This window comes from Eurosta solidaginis, chromosome 4 (genome assembly GCF_040869045.1).
Source record: "Eurosta solidaginis isolate ZX-2024a chromosome 4, ASM4086904v1, whole genome shotgun sequence".
NCBI lineage: Eukaryota > Metazoa > Arthropoda > Insecta > Diptera > Tephritidae > Eurosta > Eurosta solidaginis.
In genome coordinates this window covers 86,146,717-86,170,060 of record NC_090322.1, presented here as the reverse complement: position 1 = coordinate 86,170,060, position 23,344 = coordinate 86,146,717, and positions in this window count along the sequence as shown.

Here is a 23,344-nt window from a genome sequence, read left to right as displayed (position 1 = left end):
TGGCCTATCTCAATAATCAAAACAAATCTGAAATAAATTTTCTACAAAGCAGAAGTAGGTCGTCAAAGGAATAAAAAAAGTATGTAGGTGCAAATGTATGTTTGTGACGTTTTCATGCATGCACATATATTATTCTGATTTCTTTTATCATCACCAATTCCTCTTCTAATTTTGCAAGACTAGGAATTGACTGGCAATATATGTACATACATTCATACGTGCATATCTACTTCTCCAAATGTAAATATTGTCACTCACCGTATTACTCACTCCGCTGGAGGCGCCTGCATGAAGTTGAGTCCGCGAGCTGTAAAGAGAATAACACTCAAAGCATATATGCTCAATGCACATATATTTATCCGGCACACTACTTTTTTCTCAATACTCAGCCAGATCACTCGCTTGTGATTTTGGACATTGAGTTAGTTCGTATGTTGCTTATGTCCGGACGATAATGCACGCGGCCAAATAAAGAAAATTTGTGTACGCAAAAATGCTTAATAAAAAAGGTAACAAAAAAAACCTTATAAGAAACAAAGAAGGCAGGTGATACCAATAGTATAAAGCAAAGCAAAGCTTTATACCTTTAGTGCCAACCGATGTGTTTAAAATTAAAAGAAAAAATTTGCCGAACAAAAATTAAAAAAAGAGTTAAAACATATTAGGAGAGGTGGCAAATGTCAAAGGAAATAGGAAATTGAATAAAAGAATCAAAAGCAAATGAAATGAATAAAACTGTATAGGCAAAAAAAAACTTACCCGAAGAAGAGAAAAAAAATTTTACGGAATTGAATAAAAAATTTATAACCCTAAATCGAATCGAAGGGATTCGAAGCGAAAAATTAAAATTATGAGAAAACTAAAGCAGCAAAAAAAAGTTGAAATACCCTTATGCCCCTAGACCCCTCTTGCAGTACCTTTTTCTTCGTTTTTGTGACCCTAGGCTGAGCAGATATTGCTAAGTTTCTTTTCTTTCTTTCACAAAAAAATTAAGATATAAGCCACATACATATATATGTACCATAACAAAAAGAATTACAAAAAGGTGATGTTGATGTTGTTGTGGTTGATGGTGGCCTCTGGAATCGCGGTCGCAAGAGAGATATTGTGCGCTTGATACCCTAAAGCTGATATCACCAGTGATCGTGAGTATTGCTTATAGAAAAAAATCCTCGAACTCAGAAGTTGTAGTTGTCGTTACTGCTGGGACCGATTATCACCAAAAGCATGAATCGCAGTTGTTATTGTTGGCGTTGCGCCGCCAAAAAGAAGAAGTTGTATCTCTTGGTGGAAGATTTTGGTGTTGCCGTTGTTGTTGTGATGCCAATATATCGCCGGTACGAATGTAGTTGTTGTTGTTGACGCGTTTTATTCCCGCCAATAAAAAAAATGTTGCCAAAATGGTGTATCGAAGGTGTTGTTGTTCGGTGTTTTGCCGTCGGCTAAGAGGCCAAAAGGGTAGTGTTGCTGTAGTTGTGGTTGTGGTGACAATATATTGCCGATACCAAAATATGTGGCCGCAGCTGGGAGTTGTTATTGCCAGTAGGAAAGGTGACGTACTTGTTGTTGGCGTTGCGCCGCTGATGACCAAATAAGGGAATAACGATTCGTTGCTGGTGAAAGCAACTGGTGTGCCGTTGAAAAGAAAAGTGTGTTGTGTTGTTGTGGATGCTGTGTGCCGTCGAAATGCTGTGCCCAGTGGCTCCTTGCGCTGGCGAGGTTGCGTGGAGTACCAATGGTGGGAATTAGTTAAAAGTAGATATTTTAGATCAAAACGCTTAGGGAATATGCACATGGGGATTTTGTGTGTGCATGGCTGTAGATGTATATACATGCATCTGCATATATATGCATCTGCATCAATGCAGTTTTTATTTGGCTTGCTTGAGCAATTCGCTAGATGGGAGCAAATTGACTGTATGCACGCCAAGTAGCAGATGACTTTGACTTACCTCGATCCTTGATTTTCCGGGCAAGTTTTCTGGTCCTCGTTTGGCACTTGTCAGGGTACGCGCGTTAACTTGCGGCGCGCACAACAAAAAACCAACGCAAATACTTTTTTTTTTTTTTATTTAAATCCGCGCACTTTAGTTGCACTTTGGCACCTCTTTTTTTTCTTTAGCTCGATTTAAAATCTGCGCACTTCACTTTCCTTTGGCACTTGCACTGGGCACTGATAGAGTGAAACTTTTTCCATTGCCTAACTTTGTGCCCTTTTATAAGCTCCGTCGTGGTAAGGAACGTTACCCAGAAACGGAAAATTCCTACCTATACATGCTAACTTTCTTTTCGGCGTTCCCGTATTTTCGTTTATTATAAGTCCACGCAATCATACACTCACATATTCACACATAAACGCTCATACAACCTAACATTACCATACTTAACAAAACAACACAAACACATAGATACTTAGTATTCGTGCCTTGGGCGCTGACACGGATACATTCACACGCTCATACATTCATACACCCCAACGCTTACGCAAACTAACACCTGCAGATACATTTAGTTCGTGTCTTGACTGTGATGTTGTAACGCTGTTGGCAACATAGTGGTACCGCCAACAACATGATGCCAACGCGCCGTGTTGCTTCCGCTGTAACAATGCGGCAGACACTTAACATAGAAACATGTTGACGTACATTGAGCCCAGTGTGGTGAAAGGCTGTCGTTACAGGCTCGCAACCGCCGATGGTGCCTGCACTGTGGAGCGTGTGCGTAAAAAGAATTCGAACACAGCCTGCAAGCTTTTGTTTTCCGTCCAACGTGTGGCCCCGACATACGACTCAATGCCGGGCTTAGCGTCACTGCCATTGCCTATCCCCATTCCCTACAGACTAACACTGGTTGATACCACTACTCAATCTACTTAATCCTATATCACAGATACTACTCTCCATATCCAATGGTAAATAAAATATCACAGATAAAAAAATAAAATAATGTAAAATATCACAGTTAACCGAAATATTATGAAAAAAAGCTTAATAAAATAAAATATCACAGATGGCGGAAAAATTATAAAAACAAATATCACAGGTCGTGTAGTCAAGTAGGTAAAAAAGGTAAAATAAATAAATAAATAAAATAAAAAAATAAATAAATGCAAAAACAATCAAATAAATAAAGAATTCAAGAAAAATAAAAATAATTTAATAAAATAATTACATGCGTCAATGAGTTAATAAATAAAATACGTCAATAGACAAATAAATAAAATACGTCGATAAATAAATAAATAACATAGAACAAAAGTACTAGTACTACAAAAACATTAAACTATTTTGCAAAAATGTCTTTAGCGTGGTATACGCCGATCTTTTTTCCACTACTATCGCCAAGCTCATACATAGAATTCCCTATAACGTTTAAAACAATACATTTGACTTGTTTTGGTGCTAATTTAGCGTTGTAATTATCAACTTGGGAGCTTTGTTTGAAGTTTCGGCGATATACCACTTGTCCAATCTGAAACTTTACATCTCTACTTCTAGTGTCATATATCTTTTTACTCCTGTCATGGGCCAACTTCAGCTCTTCCATGATTTTGTCTCTGATGAGCTGCATTCTATCGCTGGATGCTTTTATTTCACAATCAACATCCTTAACCGCCGCCAGCTCTCGGTATAGCTCGTATGATGCAGCATGCTGTACCATAGGCATACCGAAAGTGGCAAAATATGGCGACATGTTGATTGCAGCATGTGTACCGCTGCGGAATGCAAATGCGGCATCACTGACGCACCTGTCCCAATTTTTCTGATTCTCTTTTATAAATGATCTAATGATCTGTAGGACAGATCGGTTTACCCTCTCTGCAGCGTTACCCTGAGGTGAATAAAAGGCTGTTTTTACATGTTTTGTGCCATATTTTTCTAAAAAGTTACCGAACATCTCAGAAACAAACTGCTTTCCGTTGTCCGAATGTACGTATTCGGGCACGCCAAAAACATGAAAAACATCCTTTTCCAAAAACTTGACTACCTCAGCTGAAGTTGCCCTTTTCATTGGTTTTAAGAACACGAACTTTGAAAAATGATCTAAACATACAAAGACATACACATTACCATCACTAGAACGTGGATAAGGACCCATAAAATAAATGAATAAACGTTGGAAAGGTCGCTCTGTGAGCTTTTTTTTACCCATCATCGGTTGTTTGAAAACGTTTTGTGTCTTGTTAATTTTGCAAGATTCTCAATATTTTATATGGGCGCATACATCTGTGACCATTCCTGGCCAGTAATATTTCTGACGTAGTCGGGATAGCGTTTTGTGTATACCGCCATGCCCAGCAGACGGTGAGCTGTGAGACGCCTCTACCAGCCCAGGTCACAATTCCGACGGTACCCAGAGTTTCCAGGTCTGGTCCGCTCGAAGATCGTCCCCCCTGTCGAATTTCGTCCGTTTGTAAACGTAACCGTCCGACAAACACAAGTCAGGTAGTTTGTCCTTGTTCTCGGTCACCGTCTTTTTCAACTCCGTATACTCCTCCGACTCAAAGTACGGTGATTCGAGACGTACGTCTATGGCTCTGTCATTCGTCTGTATTTCGTCCATGTGAGAGTGTGTCAGGAACCAAATTTTGTGCACCTTTTCGATGTTGAATATCGAAGTCATAACCTTGGAGTTTCAAACTGCACCTTGCCAACCTCCCAGAAAGATCTTTCTGATTCATGAGCCATTTGAGGCTGGCATGATCAGTTATGATAGTGAACGGGGTTCCCATCACGTAAGGTCGGAATCTCTTAACACTCACGATGACGGCGTAACTTTCAAGTTCCGTAATGCTGTAATTTTTCTGCGCCTTATTTAATTTTGCCGAAACGTAGGCAATAGGTCTTCCGTTCTGGTCATCGTCCAACTGAAACAGGACCCCTTCCACTCCGTCTGTCGATGCATCGCATTGTATGTAAAACTTTCGATTGAAATACGGGTGCGTAAGCACCGGTGCCGAAATCAACCTTTGCTTTAAAATTTCAAAAGATTTCATCGCTTCGTCAGTCATAGCGGATTTCTTAATTTTTTCTTTCTTGAGGCAGTCGTGCAGTGGAGCTGCAATAGTCCTGTATGAAACGTCGGTACCAGCCCGACATACCCAGGAACCGTCGTAGTTGCTTCGGGGTTTTCGGAACCGGAAAGTCCCTCACAGCTACCACTTTATTGGCGTCTATTCTAATGCATCCATCCCCGACTACGTACCCTAGATATCGAACTTCTTTGAAACAGAACTTGCTCTTTTCTACATTTATCGTTAACTTGGCCTCACGAAGACACCGAGCGACCTTTTCCAACAGACACATATGGGACATAAAATCTTCAGAACACACTAACAAATCATCCAAATAAACAAAAACACATTCACGTAAAGCAGCCGGAATGACCTTGTCCATCAGACGACACATTCGTTGTGCTGCATTGCACAACCCAAAAGGCATGACAGTAAATTGGTAAAGGGGTCGGCCAGGGACAGTGAAGGCAGTATTTTCACGTGATTTCCTCTCGAGGGGAATCTGCCAGAAAGCATCCTTCAAGTCGATTGCGGAAATATATCGTGTATTTTGTAGGCGGCTCAAAATTCCATCAATATGTGGTAAGGGGTATGCGTCTTTTATTGTTCTTTCATTCACTTTGCGAGCATCCAGGCAAAGCCGATTCTTCGTTCCTTTAATAACCAGTGATACGGGGGAATTCCAACTACTGTTGGACTCCTCGATGACTCCCATGTCCAACAATCGATCTAACTATGCGCATATGAGTTTTTGTATGGTCGGCGAAATTTTATAATGGCGTTGCTTGGCCGGCAGATTCTCGTCCACCACCTCGATGACGTGTTCCTCTTGGTCTGTCCGGCCTAACCCCAGTACCGAGAAGGGAGGGAATTGGGTCTTCACACGCTCCAACATATGGTTTTGTTCCGTCGCCAAAACGTGTTGGACTGCGTCAAAAGACAAGTCACCCGCGGCGGGCACGAGCTCCGCCACACTGGCACCATTCACACTACCACTCACACCCTTACTCACAACACTCATACCGGAAGCCTGCCAAAAATCTATCCCAAAATATACTTCCTGTTGCAGATCAGGAACTATCAAAAATTCTAATTCCCTGGTCGTATTATCCAACTCGACTGGTAACTTTATGACCCCTACCACGGCGGTTTCCCCCCCCCCCCCCCCCCCCCCCCCCCGTTCGCGTTTCGGATATTTTGGCCCCTGATTGGCACAACCAAGGCCTCTTTACCACACAGGAGTGCCGCTGAGCCTTTCCCTAAACAGCTGGCACTCGCCCCTGAGTCCAAGAGAGCTAAAACTTCCCTACCTCCTATCGCGGTTTTGGCGAAAAACCTGTTATCGCCTTTTACAGTCACAATTGTTGAAATTATTTTTTTCTTAAACGTTTGAAATATTTCCCCTTCTCCCTCATCTTTTCTATCTTTTTAAAATTCCTATTTCTCCTATTATTTAGTATTGTTTCACAAAAAATCCTACGTCTTGCCTCCTCGTAATCTAACTTTCTCTGGTGCAAACTTTTGATCTCCCTTTTTTCTGCTATCCTTTCCTCTACCTTAACTTTATTCTCTTTCATTTCCTTCTTCAAAATCTTTACTGCTGGGTTGCCGGGTTGTCTGTCTGCTGGCTGGAGTCCCCGGTCAACTCCGCTAGTCTCGAGTTTCCCTGCTGAGGCTTAAATACACAAAAGGAGGAATCACTACCACAAGCAAAACAGACCATATGGTGAAACGAAGACGAGGACACCGGAATACCGCACGAAAAACACAACATTAAGTGGAAGGGAGAAGCACAAAAGGAATTCACAGTCGACCTAGACGCAGGAATAACAGAAGGACGAACACTATTGGGATTGGCTGGGGTTTGGTGTAGGGGCTGAGGTTGTGGTTGGTATTGGGGTGTGCGCTGAGGCTTCCTATCAAAAGCTTCTAACTTTCTCTCTCCCAGTATTTCGGGCTGTTCGAACCCTATCTCATTAACTGGTCTGGACCGGCTCTTATTTTCCTTAATGAGTTTTTCCGCTCTGTTACGCGCAGCTTTGAGCTCCGCCAACGAGTCCATTTTAACGGCGAATGTCAGGTTGGCTAGGTACGGTTTAAGATTTCCCCTAATAATGCCAACCAATTCCCTCTCAGGGATTCTCTTCCGCAAACGGAATGTCATATTATGGACTTCGGCATAAAAGTCGTCGAAAGCTTCCGCGGGCAGCTGTTTCCTCTCCATGATTTCACGGATGATTTCATAGTCGGACTCGGCAGTCTTGAAGTGGTTCAGCAGTTCGGACTTTAGCTCAAAGTAGCCAAAGTTCGGCTCCTCCGCATGGTCTTCAAGGACCTGCCAATACCACTTCAAGGCACCGCCGGAAACCAGACAATGAAAGTCCGTGAAAAGCTGGAAGAAGGAAATATTATGCTGCTCGCGCATCCTTTCCACCCGAAAGATGAAGCTTTCGACGCTTATACCTTTACTTGTTCCATGGAATTTGATGTGCCATTTTTCCAAATTTAACTTTTTCCACCTTGGAGGGTCACTACCATCCCGCTCAGTAATCCGACTGCCACTCGGAATACCGTTGCGGGTAGCAGGCTCCCCTCTACGGTTCTGAGGCTCGGGCGTGGATGCCACAGCAGACCGATGTCCCACCGCGTGACTGGATGCCTCCATCTCTGCCACGCGACCACCAAGATGATCGAAGTTGGTCTTGATGCTTCGCACTTCACCCGCCATTTGCACCACCAAATCTTGTTGTTGCGCCATCATCGCCATCATGCGGCTCAGCTGTTCAACATTGGTTGCATGCTCATTATCGTCAGCGCGAGGAGCATTTATGCCGCCGTTAACCATTGCTGGTGCGTTTCGCGATGTAACATCGCCCCCCTACGTTGCACCTACGTTGTCGCTATCGGACCTTTGGCACACCAAATCGATCTTCTGGGAAAAATTTAAACTATTTTCCGAGTCGTTGAACGCCACCCCGTTCGCGACAGAGATCACAATCGGGCGTTCAGGGCCAAGAGATCCGAAGATCCGCGAAGCGCACCTATTAAAATAGTCTGTGGGCACAAAGTCGACGGCCCTCGAATTACCAGTGTCGATCTGGTTGAAAACTGAACACACTATTTGGTTTTCAAGCGCTCGAGTGTGACTTCTCGTAACGCGCCTATTTAGTATTTGTGTGCATTCTTTCTTTTCAATGTTTAATTTTGTTTCTTTTCATATTATATTAAATCATCAAAAACATTCATTCGATTTTTTATTCTTTGATTCGTAAATATCAGTTTTATCTTAACAAAAAATAAATTTTTTCAGCAACGGGTATGCTTCTCTTCAATACGCTCTTCATTTCGTTTAATACTCTTCGGCACCTTCACCCTCACCATCGCCAGAGTCCATGCCAACTTCCTCGTAATCCTTCTCGAGTGCAGCCAAATCTTCACGCGCCTCTGAGAATTCACCTTCTTCCATACCCTCACCAACATACCAGTGCACGAAAGCACGCTTGGCATACATCAAATCGAATTTATGATCCAAACTATCGGAATTTAAAATCCCCAATCCCCCAATTACGCGCATCTCTGTCTCTTTATCAGACATTCACTGTCTGAACAATAAATTTATGTCAAAAATTTGAAAAAAAAAAAACAAAAGAATCTGTTTAGCCAGACACCCTTATATATCCAAGGACACGATATCCAAACCGCAAGTCCCCACCGACAGACAACCCAAATGAAAAAAAAAAATTATAAGAAAAGATCCATATAAAGAATTTCAATATAAAAAACAATCTGTATGTATTTGCCGGTCGAAGCAAAAAGTACATATAAAACAAACAGAGGAAGTAGGTAAATTCGCCCAAACCCAATAAAAATATAAAAATAATAAATAATATAAAGAAACCAATAAAGGAATTCAGTATGTATGTATACAAGAAATATGCTTGTTTGTATGTATATTTGTGTATATAAGAATTCAAGTGATGGTGTGTATATATAAAAAACTGAAATTTTATGTCTTAATTCACCCAAAATCCAAGATCAAAAGTACAACAGACCAATAAAAACTTAGTGCTTGGTATGACAAAAAAAAATTCAAAGATATTCTGAAATTTATAGAATATGCTAACACCTACAAAATTCAAGTGTGTACGATTTTCAACGTATGTATGTGTTTGTAATTTTCTTTTTTTTTTCTAATAACAAAAATGGAAGGCAAGTATTAAACAAACTTAAGAACGATGTAGTATTAAAAAAAACTCGAAAGTTTTCAAACGCAATTTCAGAAAAAATGTTTCGAAACTAAATCATCAACAATAAAAATTGTCACTGAGAGCCAAGATTCAAAAAAACTCAAATTTGAAATTTGCAAAAGAAAAGACAAAATCACTACTGAAACTGAGTGTATATATCTTGGTGTGTGTGGTGCTGCCTTGGCGAAGGTTCGGTTAAGGCAGCGTGTACGTCCGTATCTAAACATCTAGTGTCAAGTCCGCCGTCATGCTGTCCGTGGAAGCGTGGCACATCACGCTCATGGGCTTATCCCTAAGAGTGGATGCCACACCTCCTCTCCTAACTATCGTGGCGACGGCTGCAAACTTCACTTACCGGCAGTGCTGGACTCCCGGTAAGGTAGCTTAAACAGTCCGCCACGACCTCCTGCTAACGTCCGTCTTCTAGCTGAGTATCATACCAGGTACCACTTAATCAAGTTGTAGAAACCCGGAAAAGGAACCCTGGCATGAACACTCAGCCACTCCCTATACCTTTGTCATGATGACACTTGTCGACCAGGTGAGCCCAATTGGCGTTGCCATCATGACGGTCCCTGTTCTGTCAAAAGATGGAAATAGGGATTGGGTTTGGATGGAACATGGGATAAAAAAAAAGGAAGGAAGTCTAAAAGAAAGGTGGTTTAAAGGTGGATTAAAGAATAGTAAAAAATAGAGTTAGTTGAAAAATGTGGGAAATAAAAAAGATTATCGGGCTATTACCGTTGGGCGCCATTGTTACGTGGCTGACTGTTGGGGTGGCGAGGAGCGGCGGCAAGCAGGTATGCTTGCGGGCCCAGGCTACCTCGTCGTCTTGGGCGGGGCATTTCACCACCGTCCTCACCCGCAGCCACATGAACAAAATAGGGGTTCATACCTGCATGATGAGAAAAAGAAGGGAAAGCTGAAAAAGATAGAAACATACGTGAGGGGCACAGTTAAGAGGGGGAAAAGATGAAGTCCTGTCCTGTCAGGTGGAGTCTGCCCTCCCTCTGCAGTGCAACTTGCACCGCACCGTGGGCACTGTGCTGACTCCTATTTCCTTACAGTGCCCCAAACCTGACATAAGTCGGTCCGTCCGTCAATAAGTCATTTTTCCCTATTACTCACCGTCGCCTAACCTTGCCTCGCGCAAGCGCAGCACCAACACCAAACCTAAAACTTTAGCCCTGCATTATTGAAAAACCTATGTTTTCATCCATACATTCCTTATAATTCATTAACAATTAAGATATTTCCGCACCTCTACTCAGCTATGTTTAAGACAATCAGTATAGATAACGAAAAGAAAAATGTATAGAAAAACTATGACTCCAAGAAAATTTAAATAGCCTGGGTTTAATTTTTCAGTTATTATCCCTAATACTAATGCCCCTATCCTTACTATCGATTGGCTTAAATAAAAAAATTTACAAAGAATCCAAAAACTTAGTCTAAGTTAACTTATAACTAGAAGTAATTCAAGTTCAATTTCAATTATAAATTAGCTACAGAAGCAGATATGAAATCATATAATTGCTTAAAAGTACAAATCCCACTTGGTTTCTGACCCACCCTAATATACAACTGCTACTAGGGGTCAATTCAAGATCCTACATATGCAGATATTCAAACGCTCGTAAGGTCGGCAAGCCAAAGCAAAGAAAACATAAAACGCGAAAAAGGTGAAACCCTAATTCCTGACCTATCTCAATAATCAAAACAAATCTGAAATAAATTTTCTACAAAGCAGAAGTAGGTCATCAAAGGAATAAAAAAAGTATGTATGTGCAAATGTATGTTTGTGACGTTTTCATGCATGCACATATATTATTCTGATTTCTTTTATCATCACCAATTCCTCTTCTAATTTTGCAAGACTAGGAATTGACTGGCAATATATGTACATACATTCATACGTGCATATCTACTTCTCCAAATGTAAATATTGTCACTCACCGTGTTACTCACTCCGCTGGAGGCGCCTGCATGAAGTTGAGTCCGTGAGTTGTAAAGAGAATAACACTCAAAGCATATATGCTCAATGCACATATATTTATCCGGCACACTACTTTTGTCTCAATACTCAGCCAGATCACTCGCTTGTGATCTTGGACATTGAGTTAGTTCGTATGTTGCTTATGTCCGGACGATAATGCACGCGGCCAAATAAAGAAAATTTGTGTACGCAAAAATGCTTAATAAAAAAGGTAACAAAAAAAACCTTATAAGAAACAAAGAAGGCAGGTGATACCAAACGTATAAAGCAAAGCTTTATACCTTTAGTGCCAACCGATGTGTTTAAAATTAAAAGAAAAAAATTGCCGAACAAAAAGTAAAAAAAGAGTTAAAACATATGAAAAATTAGGAGAGGTGGCAAATGTCAAAGGAAATAGGAAATTGAATAAAATAATCAAAAGCGAATGAAACGAATAAAACTGTATAGGCAAAAAAAAACTTACCCGAAGAAGAGAAAAAAAAAATTTTACGGAATTGAATAAAACATTTATAACCCTAAATCGAATCGAAGGGATTCAAAGCGAAAAATTTAAATTATGAGAAAACTAAAGCAGCAAAAACAAGTTGAAATGCCCTTATGCCCCTAGACCCGTGTTGCAGTACTTTTTCTTCGTTTTTGTGACCCTAGGCTGAGCAGATATTGCTAAGTTTCTTTTCTTTCTTTCGCAAAAAAATTAAGATATAAGCCATATACATATATATGTACCATAACAAAAAGAATTCCAAAAAGGTGATTGTAGTCGTCGCGCAAGAATTTTTGCGCTCGAATGTATAGCAATGAGTAACAACAAAATAAAAAAACCTTAGAACGGTGTTGTTTTGTACACGATATAATTGCGAATTCCAAATCTTTATTGAGAGTTTGTTACAAAGTACAATGAGGGTTGCAATGTGAAAAAACTCAAATGTGTAGTAGGTGATGCCACTTGGTTATGCAGTAGCGCTCTGAACATCCTCCCCCCTTGGCAGGATATACCGCCAACTATGTCGTCATTGACGGGAAGAGCACACAATTTCTCTATAGCTCGTTTACAAATACCACCTTCCGTTTTAACTTCTGCTACACGAACCATGCCATCGTTCCCCTTGAAAACTTGAGTTACTCGACCGAGTGGCCACTTTAGTGGTGGTAGTGATTCATCTTTGATGAGAACCAAGTTTCCTACTGCAACGTTTTGTTTGGTAGATCGCCAACGTGAACGCTGTTGCAGGAGAGATAGATATTCAGAGCTCCACCTTCTCCAGAATACCTGTTGCATGAACTGAACTGGCTGCCAATGATCAAGTCGACCTACCTTAAGTGTCGAGATGTTGGGTTCTGGTATTGATGTTAGTGGCGCTCCAATCAAAAAATGAGCCGGAGTTAGCACGTCTAAGTCATCGGGGTTCTCTGAAATTGGAAAAAGTGGTCGGGAATTTATTATTGCTGAAATCTGACATACAAGAGTCCTAAGTTCATCAAAAGTGAGCAAAGCAGTTCCAACTGTTCGCCAGAAGTGGAATTTCACCATTTTTACCGATGCCTCCCAGAGGCCCCCAAAATGCGGAGACCTGGGTGGTATGAATTTCCAATCAATTCCTTCGATGATACATTCTCGATAAACACTTTCAACGTGTTGCTGCGTAAGGAAACTCTTGTGTAATTCAGCCATCTCGTTTTTTGCCCCAACAAAGTTTGTGGCGTTATCTGACCAAATCACCATAGTTTTGCCACGAGTGGAATAAAATCGTCGCAAAGCCGCTAAAAACAAATCTGTCGACAAATTTTTAACGAGTTCCATGTGCACTGCTTTCGTGGAGAAGCATATGAACAGGCAGATATAACATTTTGTTGCTGGTCTGCCTCTTATTTCAGATCGGTACTGGAACGGTCCACAGTAATCAACGCCGGTGGTGAGAAATGGTCGACTGGGTCGAACGCGCTCTTCGGGTAAGTTTCCCATAATCTGCTCGCACACCTTCGGCTTGAGCCTAAAACATCGTACGCATTTACTTATGACATGGCTCACCACCTTTTTTCCTCCGATGGGCCAGTATTGTTGTCGTATTGCTGCCAATAATGCTAGAGGGCCAGCATGTAAATTTTTATGGTGGAAGTGTAAAATAATTGAATTTGTTAGTGGATGCCCCTTTGGCAGCAGAATCGGATGTTGTGATTGATAACTTAACAGCGAATTTTTCAAGCGTCCTCCTACTCGTATGAGGCCAAAGGTATCCAAAAATGGTGAGAAAGAAGCCAATGTACTAGACGAGCTTAGCGGTGTATTATTTTTTAGGGATTTGTATTCCGAACAAAAATTCACCCGTTGTATCATGCGAAGAAACCACCAGGTTCCTTGTTGTATGTGTGTTGCAGTGAGTGTGTCAGAGCGGTCTCTTTTAAAAAACATGTGTGCGTATCCATATATACGCTGCATTGCTGCAAATGAATTTATGTATTTGCAATCAAGCGAAGTGTCGATCACTGACGTCGATGACAGCAAAGTAGACTTTCGTCGTTCCGGCAAAGTTTCAATTTGAGTATTGAATTTCGGCCAATCATATTCTGAGTTGCGAAGAAATGGTGGTCCGTTGGCCCATAACAGTGAGTTTGATAGCTCCATCGGCGAAGCACCCCTCGACAAAATGTCTGCTGGGTTGGCACCTGTTGGAACATACCGCCACTCCATAGCACTTGTGAGGTGCTGTATGCTTGTTATGCAATTTGCGACGAAAGTATTAAAACATGAGGGCTCTTCTTTAAGCCAAGACAAAACAATGGTTGATTCCGACCAACAAAAAAAGGGACAGTTGAAAATATCTAGCTTGTCAATGGTACTCACTACTTGCGACAGAAGTGCCGCGGCACAAAGTTCCAGCTTGGGAACCGTGACTGTTTTAAGAGGTGCAACCCTAGATTTGGAACAGAGTAAATTGACTCGAACATCTCCATGTAGGCGGGCCACAAAATATATACAAGCGCCGTAAGCTGAAACACTAGCATCGCAGAATGCATGTACCTCCAGATTAGCGGTTGGACTGGCCACGTATCGAGGAAATGCTAACTTGCTTATGGTGCCGAGTTCCCTATAAAGCTGTAGCCAAGCTGTCTCATAAGTCATTGGTAGGCTTTCATCCCAGTCAAATTTTTCTGTCCACAAGCGTTGAAGAAACATTTTTGCTTTGCATATTATAGGTCCAATTAATCCCAATGGATCATAAAATTGCGCTATTGTTGACAAAACCAAGCGTTTAGTTATGCCCTTTTTTACATGTGGTGCGATAAACGAAAAAATAAATAAATCCGCTTCAGGATTCCATTGTAGTCCTAGAGTTTTTGTAATGTAGCTGCCATCATCGAACTTGATCAGCTTCTCTCTATCTGCTGCTGGCACTTTGTTAAGCACTTCTGGGCCATTCGAACACCACTTTCTTATTTTAAAATTCCCTTTGCCTAGTAGCTCAGACGTTTGACGCATTATTTGGCTTACGTGCTCAATGGTATTACCGCCGGTAATGAGGTCATCAACATAAAAATCTCGCAAGACTATTTGAGCACCGAGGGGGTAGGATCCTGCTTCATCGGCCGCTAGCTGATGCATGGAACGAACTGCCAGATAGGGTGCAGACTTTGTGCCGTACGTTACTGTATCGAGTTTGAACATTTGGATATCATCTCTTGGATCGTCTCTCCAAATAATGCACTGCAAGTAGTTATCCGGTTCAGTGACTCGGATGCATCTATACATTTTGCAGATGTCGCCGGTCAGTGCGACCGGATGTGAGCGGAAACGAATGAGAGTGTCAGATAGCTTTGGTTGTATTGTTGGGCCCGTCATCATAACCTCGTTTAACGAATAGCCAGTTGATGTCATTGCTGAGACGTCAAAGACGACTCTCAACTTAGTGGTTGTGCTATCGTTTTTAAACACGCAATGATGGGGCATAAAATAGGTAGGTACTGTTGACGAAAGTTTTGATATAGGGGACATATGGCCAAGGTCTAGATACTCCTTCATGAATGATGTGTATTGTGATTTCACTTCATCATTGCGCCCTAGGCGTCTTTCAAGAGCGAGGAACCTTCGCAAGGCTTGCTGATAGGAATCCCCAAGTAGGTTTACGCTGGACCGCAAAGGTAGACGCACTGAGTACTCACCAGCTTCCATGCGGCTGTAGTTCGCATTAAAATGAGCCTCGCATTCGATTTCCTCCTTTGTAGCCCTTCGTATTGGTTCGAAACAATTTTCTATCTCCCAGAATGAACGCACCATTTCGTTTGTTGACTGGTGTTCTGAACTACATTCAGGTGAATTTATTGGTGTAGTTAAGTAAGATGATAGCTTAGACGAAGTGTTACGACCGCCAGACACGACCCAGCCAAAGCGAGTTTTTTGTAAGATGTGATTATTATTTTTTAAATGAATCTGTCCAACGCAAAGTAACTCAAAGAATATACTTGCACCGATGAGGAGATCTACATGTTGAGGCTTATGGAAGTCAGGGTCCGCGAGATTAATGTTTACTGGAATATCCCAATGAGTGATGTCAAGTGGATAACTTGGTTGATAATCAGTAATTGTAGGAGTGACGGCTGAAGTTAAGGTCGTGGCGAAGTTGTTGTATACCGATTGAATGGTGATGCTTACGCTAGAGCTGACAACGAGTTCTGAGTCTCCAATACCAGAGACCGCTATAGATGATTTATATTTTTTCAATTGCAAATAATTAGCGAGTTTTGTTGTAATAAAATTAATTTGTGAAGCTGAGTCTAAAATATCGCGACATGGGACAAGAGCACCTACGGAATTACGAACCAAAACAACAGCCGTTGCAAGGAGCACACATTGGTTTAAATTGAAATTTGGGTGAGCAATAATTGAATCGGTTGTTGTTGTCCTGGCAACCAGCGCTGCTGGCTGCGCTGCTCCCGGGGAGCTTTCAGTTATACTGGGGTTTGTCTGATCTTTATAAATAAAATGTAGTAGCGTGTGGTGCATTAACGAGCAGCGGCGACATGCTGACGACTTGCATTGTTGCACCTGATGACCTGGTTTGAGGCAGTTAATACATAACTGAGCCCTTTTGGCTTCTTTTCACCGGTCATTCGGCGTTAGATTGGCGAAAGTTGGGCAAGAATATACAATGTGATCAAGCTTATGACAGATAGCACAGTTTTTTTGAGCAGGCGTTGAAACGACAAATGCATTTTTACGATAATTAACATTGCTCACCTGGGTGCTAGGTGTTTTCGTTACCATAGCATGATCCACATTTTCTATAGTTTGACATCTCTTTTGCAAAAAGCTCACCATGTCCTGCCACGTTGGCAGCTTATCGGCAGAAACTCGTTCTTCCCATTTTGTGTGAGTAGTGGAATCCAATTTCTGAGCTGTAATATGTTGAAGTAAGCAATCGGCTATTTGCTCGGAAGTGCCTAGCGACTGCAACGCTCGTACATGCGATACTACCTTGTCTACAAGTGAACGTAGCTCTGTTGATTTTCTATCAGCACTCACCTTTTGCAGCTGAAACAGCTCATGAATGTGTGCCTGAAAAATTAATCGGCGATTATCAAATCGTTCAACAAGTAAGTTTAAAGCAATTGTGTAATTTTGATCACGCATCTCAAGTGATTGAATGGTGTCTAGCGCGGCACCTTTCAAACATGAGCGCAAATGCTGGAACTTTTCCAGGTTAGACAGCTCGGAGTCAGTATGAACAATAGTTTGAAACATGCCGTAAAAATCCGGCCACTCTGTATACGCTCCTTCAAACGATGGCAACTTTAATTCGGGCAGGCGGGATCTTTGCTGTTTTACCACAACAACGGATTGGTGCTCTTGAAGCTGCGGGTTTCTCGTTGATGACATTATCTGTGAGTCCATCTTATTTATCTCCCTGGTGTATGCTGTCTTTGCTTTTATAAATGACGCAGTAAATTGATCGCGAGTACTGGCTTCAAGCTCACCGGGGTCTTCCTCTTCCAGTTGAGACTGTGTTGACTCAAAATAATCCTGGGTATGGTTAAGCTGTTCCAATCTCACCGATAGCTCAGCATAGTCCATGGACTGCAATTCATCTGCATCAACTTGTATCAAGCTTATCTGGCGAAGAAGTGCTTCGCTTTTCTTTTTTAAGAACGACATTTCTTAAATAACGCGTTGATTATCTCAAGTTATCGAGCGAATATTGTGATTTAATAAGTTGAGTTCAACTGATTGCAATGCAAAACTAGTTTTGCATACCAAAAACGAAAATTAGATGATCCAACTCAACTTAACTGTTGAATCGCGTGATTTGTACAGTTACAATGTATGTATGTACGTACGAAAGCTATGCACTAGCAAGCAAACAAAAGAACACATAAGCGAATAGCGGTGCCTATGTGATCACGTCGGGGTCACCAAAAAATGTAGTCGTCGCGCAACAATTTTTGCGCTCGAATGTATAGAAATGAGTAACAACAAAATAAAAAAAACTTAGAACGGTGTTGTTTTGTACACGATATAATTGCGAATGCCAAATCTTTATTGAGAGTTGTTTTGTACACGATATAATTGCGAATGCCAAATCTTTATTGAGAGTTTGTTACAAAGTACAATGAGGGTTGCAATGTGAAAAAACTCAAATGTGTAGTAGGTGATGCCACTTGGTTATGCAGTAGCGCTCTGAACAGTGATGTTGATGTTGTTGTGGTTGTTGGTGGCCTCTGCAATCGCGGTCGCAAGAGAGATGTTGTGCGCTTGAAACCCTAAAGCTGATATCACCAGTGATCGTGAGTATTGCTGATAGAAAAAAAATCCTCGAACTCAGAAGTTGTAGTTGTCGTTACTGCTGGGACGGAGTATCACCAACAGCATGCATCGCAGTTGTTGTTGTTGGCTTTGCGCCGCCAAAAAGAAGAAGTTGTATCTCTTGCTGGAAGATTTTGGTGTTGCCGTTGTTGTTGTGATGTCAATATATCGCCGGTACGAATGTAGTTGTTGTTGTTGACGCGGTCTATTCCCGCCAATAAAAAAAATGTTGTAAAAATTGTGTATCGAAGGTGTTGTTGCTGAGTGTTTTTCCGTCGGCTAAGAGGCCAAAAGGGTAGTGTTGTTGTAGTTGTGGTTGTGGTGACAATATATTGCCGATACCAAAATATGTGGCCGCAGGTGGGAGTTTTTATTGCCAGTAGGAAAGGTGACGTACTTGTTGTTGGCGTTGCGCCGCTGATGACCAAATAAGGGAATAACGATTCGTTGTTGGTGAAAGCAACTGGTGTGCCGTTGAAAAGAAAAGTGTGTTGTATTGTTGTGGATGCTGTGTGCCGTCGAAATGCTGTGCCCAGTGGCTCCTTGCGCTGGCGAGGTTGCGTGGAGTACCAATGGTGGGAATTAGTTAAAAGTACACATTTTAAATCAAAACGCTTAGGGAATATGCACATGGGGCTTTTGTGTGTGCATGGCTGTAGATGCATATACATGCATCTGCGTATATACGCATCTGCATTAATGCAGTTTATATTTGGCTTGCTTGAGCAATTCGCTAGATGGGAGGAAATTGACTGTATGCACGCCAAGTAGCATATGACTTTGATTTACCTCGATCCTTCATTTTCCGGGCAGGTTTTCTGGTCCTCGTCTGGCACTTGTCAGGGTACGTGCGTTAACTTGCGGCGCGCACAACCAAAAAACCAACGCAAATACTTGTTTTTTTTTTGTTTTTTTTTTTATTTAAATCCGCGCATTTTACTTGCACTTTGGCACCTCTTTTTTCTCTTTAGCTCGATTTAAAATCCGCGCACTTCACTTTCCTTTGGCACTTGCACTGGGCACTGATAGAGTGAAACTTTTTCCGTTGCCTAACGTTGTGCCCTTTTATAAGGTACCGCCGTGGTAAGGAACGTTACCCAGAAACGGAAAATTCCTACCTATACATGCTAACTTTCTTTTCGGCTTTCCCGTATTTTCGTTTATTATAAGTCAACGCAATCAGACACTCACATATTCACACATAAACGCTCATACAACCTAACATTACCATACTTAACAAAACAACACAAACACATAGATACCTATTATTCGTGCCTTGGGCGCTGACACGGATACACTCACACGCTCATACATTCATACACCCCAACGCTTACGCAAACTAACACCTGCAGATACATTTAGTTCGTGTCTTGACTGTGATGTTGTAACGCTGTTGGCAACATAGTGGTACCGCCAACAACATGATGCCAACGCGCCGTGTTGCTTCCGCTGTAACAATGCGGCAGACACTTAACATAGAAACATGTTGACGTACATTTAGCCCAGTGTGGTGAAAGGCTGTCGTTATAGGCTCGCAACCGCCGATGGTGCCTGCACTGTGGAGCGTGTGTGTAAAAAGAATTCGAACACAGCCTGCAAGCTTTTGTTTCCCGTCCAACGTGTGGCCTCGACCCACGACTCAATGCCGGGCTTAGCGTCACTGCCATTGCCTATTCCCATTCCCTACAGGCTAACACTGGTTGATACCACTACCCAATCTACTTAATCCTATATCACAGATACTACTCTCCATATCCAATGGTAAATAAAATATCACAGATCAAAAAATAAAATAACGTAAAATATCACAGTTAACCGAAATATTATGAAAAAAAAACTTAATAAAATAAAATATCACAGATGGCGGAAAAATTATAAAAAAAAAAAATATAACAGATCGTGTAGTCAAGTAGGTAAAAAAGGTAAAATAAATAAATAAATAAACTAAAAAAATAAATAAATGCAAAAACAATTAAATAAATAAAGAAGTCAAGAAAAATAAAAATAATTTAATAAAATAATTACATGCGTCAATGAGTTAAAAAATAAAATACGTCAATAGACAAATAAATAAAATACGTCGATAAATAAATAAATAACATAGAACAAAAGAACTAGCACTACAAAAACTTTAATCTATTTTGCAAAAATGTCTTTAGTGTGATATACGCCGATCTTTTTTCCACTAATATCGCCAAGCTCATACATAGAATTCCCTATAACGTTTAAAACAATACATTTGACTTGTTTTGGTGCTAATTTAGCGTTGTAATTATCAATTTGGGAGCTTTGTTTGAAGTTTCGGCGATATACCACTTGTCCAATCTGAAACTTTACACCTCTACTTCTAGTGTCATATATCTTTTTACTCCTGTCATGGGCGAACTTCAGCTCTTCAATGATTTTGTCTCTGATGAGCTGCATTCTATCGCTGGATGCCTCTATTTCACAATCAACATCCTTAACCGCCGCCAGCTTTCGGTATAGCTCGTATGATGCAGCATGCTGTATCATAGGCATACCGAAAGTGGCAAAATATGGCGACATGTTGATTGCAGCATGTTTACCGCTGCGGAGTGCAAATGCGGCATCACTGACGCACCTGTCCCAATTTTTCTGATTCTCTTTTATAAATGATCTAATGGTCTCTAGGACAGATCGGTTTACCCTCTCTGCAGCGTTACCCTGAGGTGAATAAAAGGCTGTTTTTACATGTTTTGTGCCATATTTTTCTAAAAAGTTACCGAACATCTCAGAAACAAACTGTTTTCCGTTGTCCGAATGTACGTATTCGGGCACGCCAAAAAGATGAAAAACGTCCTTTTCCAAAAACTTGACTACCTCAGCTGAAGTTGCCCTTTTCATTGGTTTTAAGAACACGAACTTTGAAAAATATTCTAAACATACAAAGACATACACATTACCATCACTAGAACGTGGATAAGGACCCATAAAATCAATGAATAAACGTTGGAAAGGTCGCTCTGTGAGCTTTTTTTTACCCATCATGGGTTGTTTGAAAACGTTTTGTGTCTTGTTGATTTTGCAAGATTCGCAATCTTTTATATGGGCGCATACATCTGTGACCATTCCTGGCCAGTAATATTTCTGACGTAGTCGGGATAGCGTTTTGTGTATACCGCCATGCCCAGCAGACGGCGAGCTGTGAGACGCCTCTACCAGCCCCGGTCGCAATTCCGACGGTACCCAGAGTTTCCAGCTAGTTTGCCCTTGTTCTCGGTCACCGTCTTTTTCAACTCCGTATACTCCTCCGACTCGAAGTACGGTGACTCGAGACATACGTCTATGGCTCTGCCATTCGTCTGTATTTCGTCCATGTGAGAGTGTGTCAGGACCCAAATTTTGTGCACCTTTTCGATGTTGAATATCGAAGTCATAACCTTGGAGCTTCAAACTCCACCTTGCCAACCTCCCAGAAAGATCTTTCTGATTCATGAGCCATTTGAGGCTGGCATGATCAGTTATGATGGTGAACGGGGTTCCCTTCAAGTAAGGTCGGAATCTCTTAACACTCACGATGGCGGCGTAGCATTCAAGTTCCGTAATGCTGTAATTTTTCTGCACCTTCTTTAATTTTGCCGAAACGTAGGCAATAGGTCTTCCGTTCTGGTCATCGTCCAACTGAAACAAAACCCCTCCCACTCCGTCTGTCGATGCATCGCATTGTATGTAAAACTTTCGATTGAAATACGGGTGCGTAAGCACCGGTGCCGAAATCAACCTTTGCTTTAAAATTTCAAAAGATTTCATCGCTTCGTCAGTCATAACGAATTTCTTAATTTTTTCTTTCTTGAGGCAGACGTGCAGTGGGGCTGCAATAGTCGCATAGTCCTGTATGAAACGTCGGTACCAGGCCGACATACCCAGGAACCGTCGTAGTTGCTTCGGGGTTTTCGGAACCGGAAAGTCCCTCACAGCTACCACTTTATTGGCGTCTGTTCTAATACATCCATCCCCGACTACGTACCCTAGATATCGAACTTCTTTGAAACAGAACTTGCTCTTTTCTACATTTATCGTTAACTTAGCCTCACGAAGACACCGAGCGACCTTTTCCAACAGACACATATGAGACATAAAATCTTCAGAACACACTAACAAATCATCCAAATAAACAAAAACACATTCACGTAAAGCAGCCGGAATGACCTTGTCCATCAGACGACACATTCGTTGTGCTGCATTGCACAACCCAAAAGGCATGACAGTAAATTGGTAAAGGGGTCGGCCAGGGACAGTGAAGGCAGTATTTTCACGTGATTTCCTCTCGAGGGGAATCTGCCAGAAAGCATCCTTCAAGTCGATTGCGGAAATATATCGTGTATTTTGTAGGCGGCTCAAAATTCCATCAATATGTTCTTTCATTCACTTTGCGAGCATCCAGGCAAAGCCGATTCTTCGTTCCTTTAATAACCAGTGATACGGGGGAATTCCAACCACTGTTGGACTCCTCGATGACTCCCATGTCCAACATTCGATCTAACTCTGCGTATATGAGTTTTTGTATGGTCGGCGAAATTGGATAATGGCGTTGCTTGACCGGCAGATTCTCGTCCACCACCTCGATGACGTGTTCCTCTTTGTCTGTCCGGCCTAACCCCAGTACCGAGAAGGGCGGGAATTGGGTCTTCACACGCTCCAACATATGGTTTTGTTCCGTCGTCAAAACGTGTTGGACTGCGTCAAAAGACACGTCACCCTCGGCGGGCACGAGCTCCGCCACACTGGCACCATTCACACTACCACACACACCCTTACTCACAACACTAATACCGAAAGCCTGCCAAAAATCTATCCCAAAATATACTTCCTGTTGCAGATCAGGAACTATCAAAAATTCTAATTCCCTGGTCGTATTATCCCACTCGACTGGTAACTTTATGACCCCTACCACGGCGGTTTCCTCCCCGTTAGCGGTTCGGATATTTTGGCTCCTGATTGGCACAATCAAGGCCTCTTTACCGCACAGGAGTGCCGCTAAGCCTTTCCCTAAACAGCTGGCACTCGCCCCTGAGTCCAAGAGAGCTAAAACTTCCCTACCTCCTATCGCGGTTTTGGCGAAAAACCTGTTATCGCCTTTGCAGTCACAATTGTTGACATTATTTTATTTCTTAAACGTTTGAAATATTTCCCCTTCTCCCTCATCTTTTCTATCTTTTTAAAATTCCTATTTCTCCTATTATTTAGTATTGTTTCACAAAAAATCCTACGTCTTGCCTCCTCGTAATCTAACTTTCGCTGGTGCAAACTTTTGATCTCCTTTTTTTCTG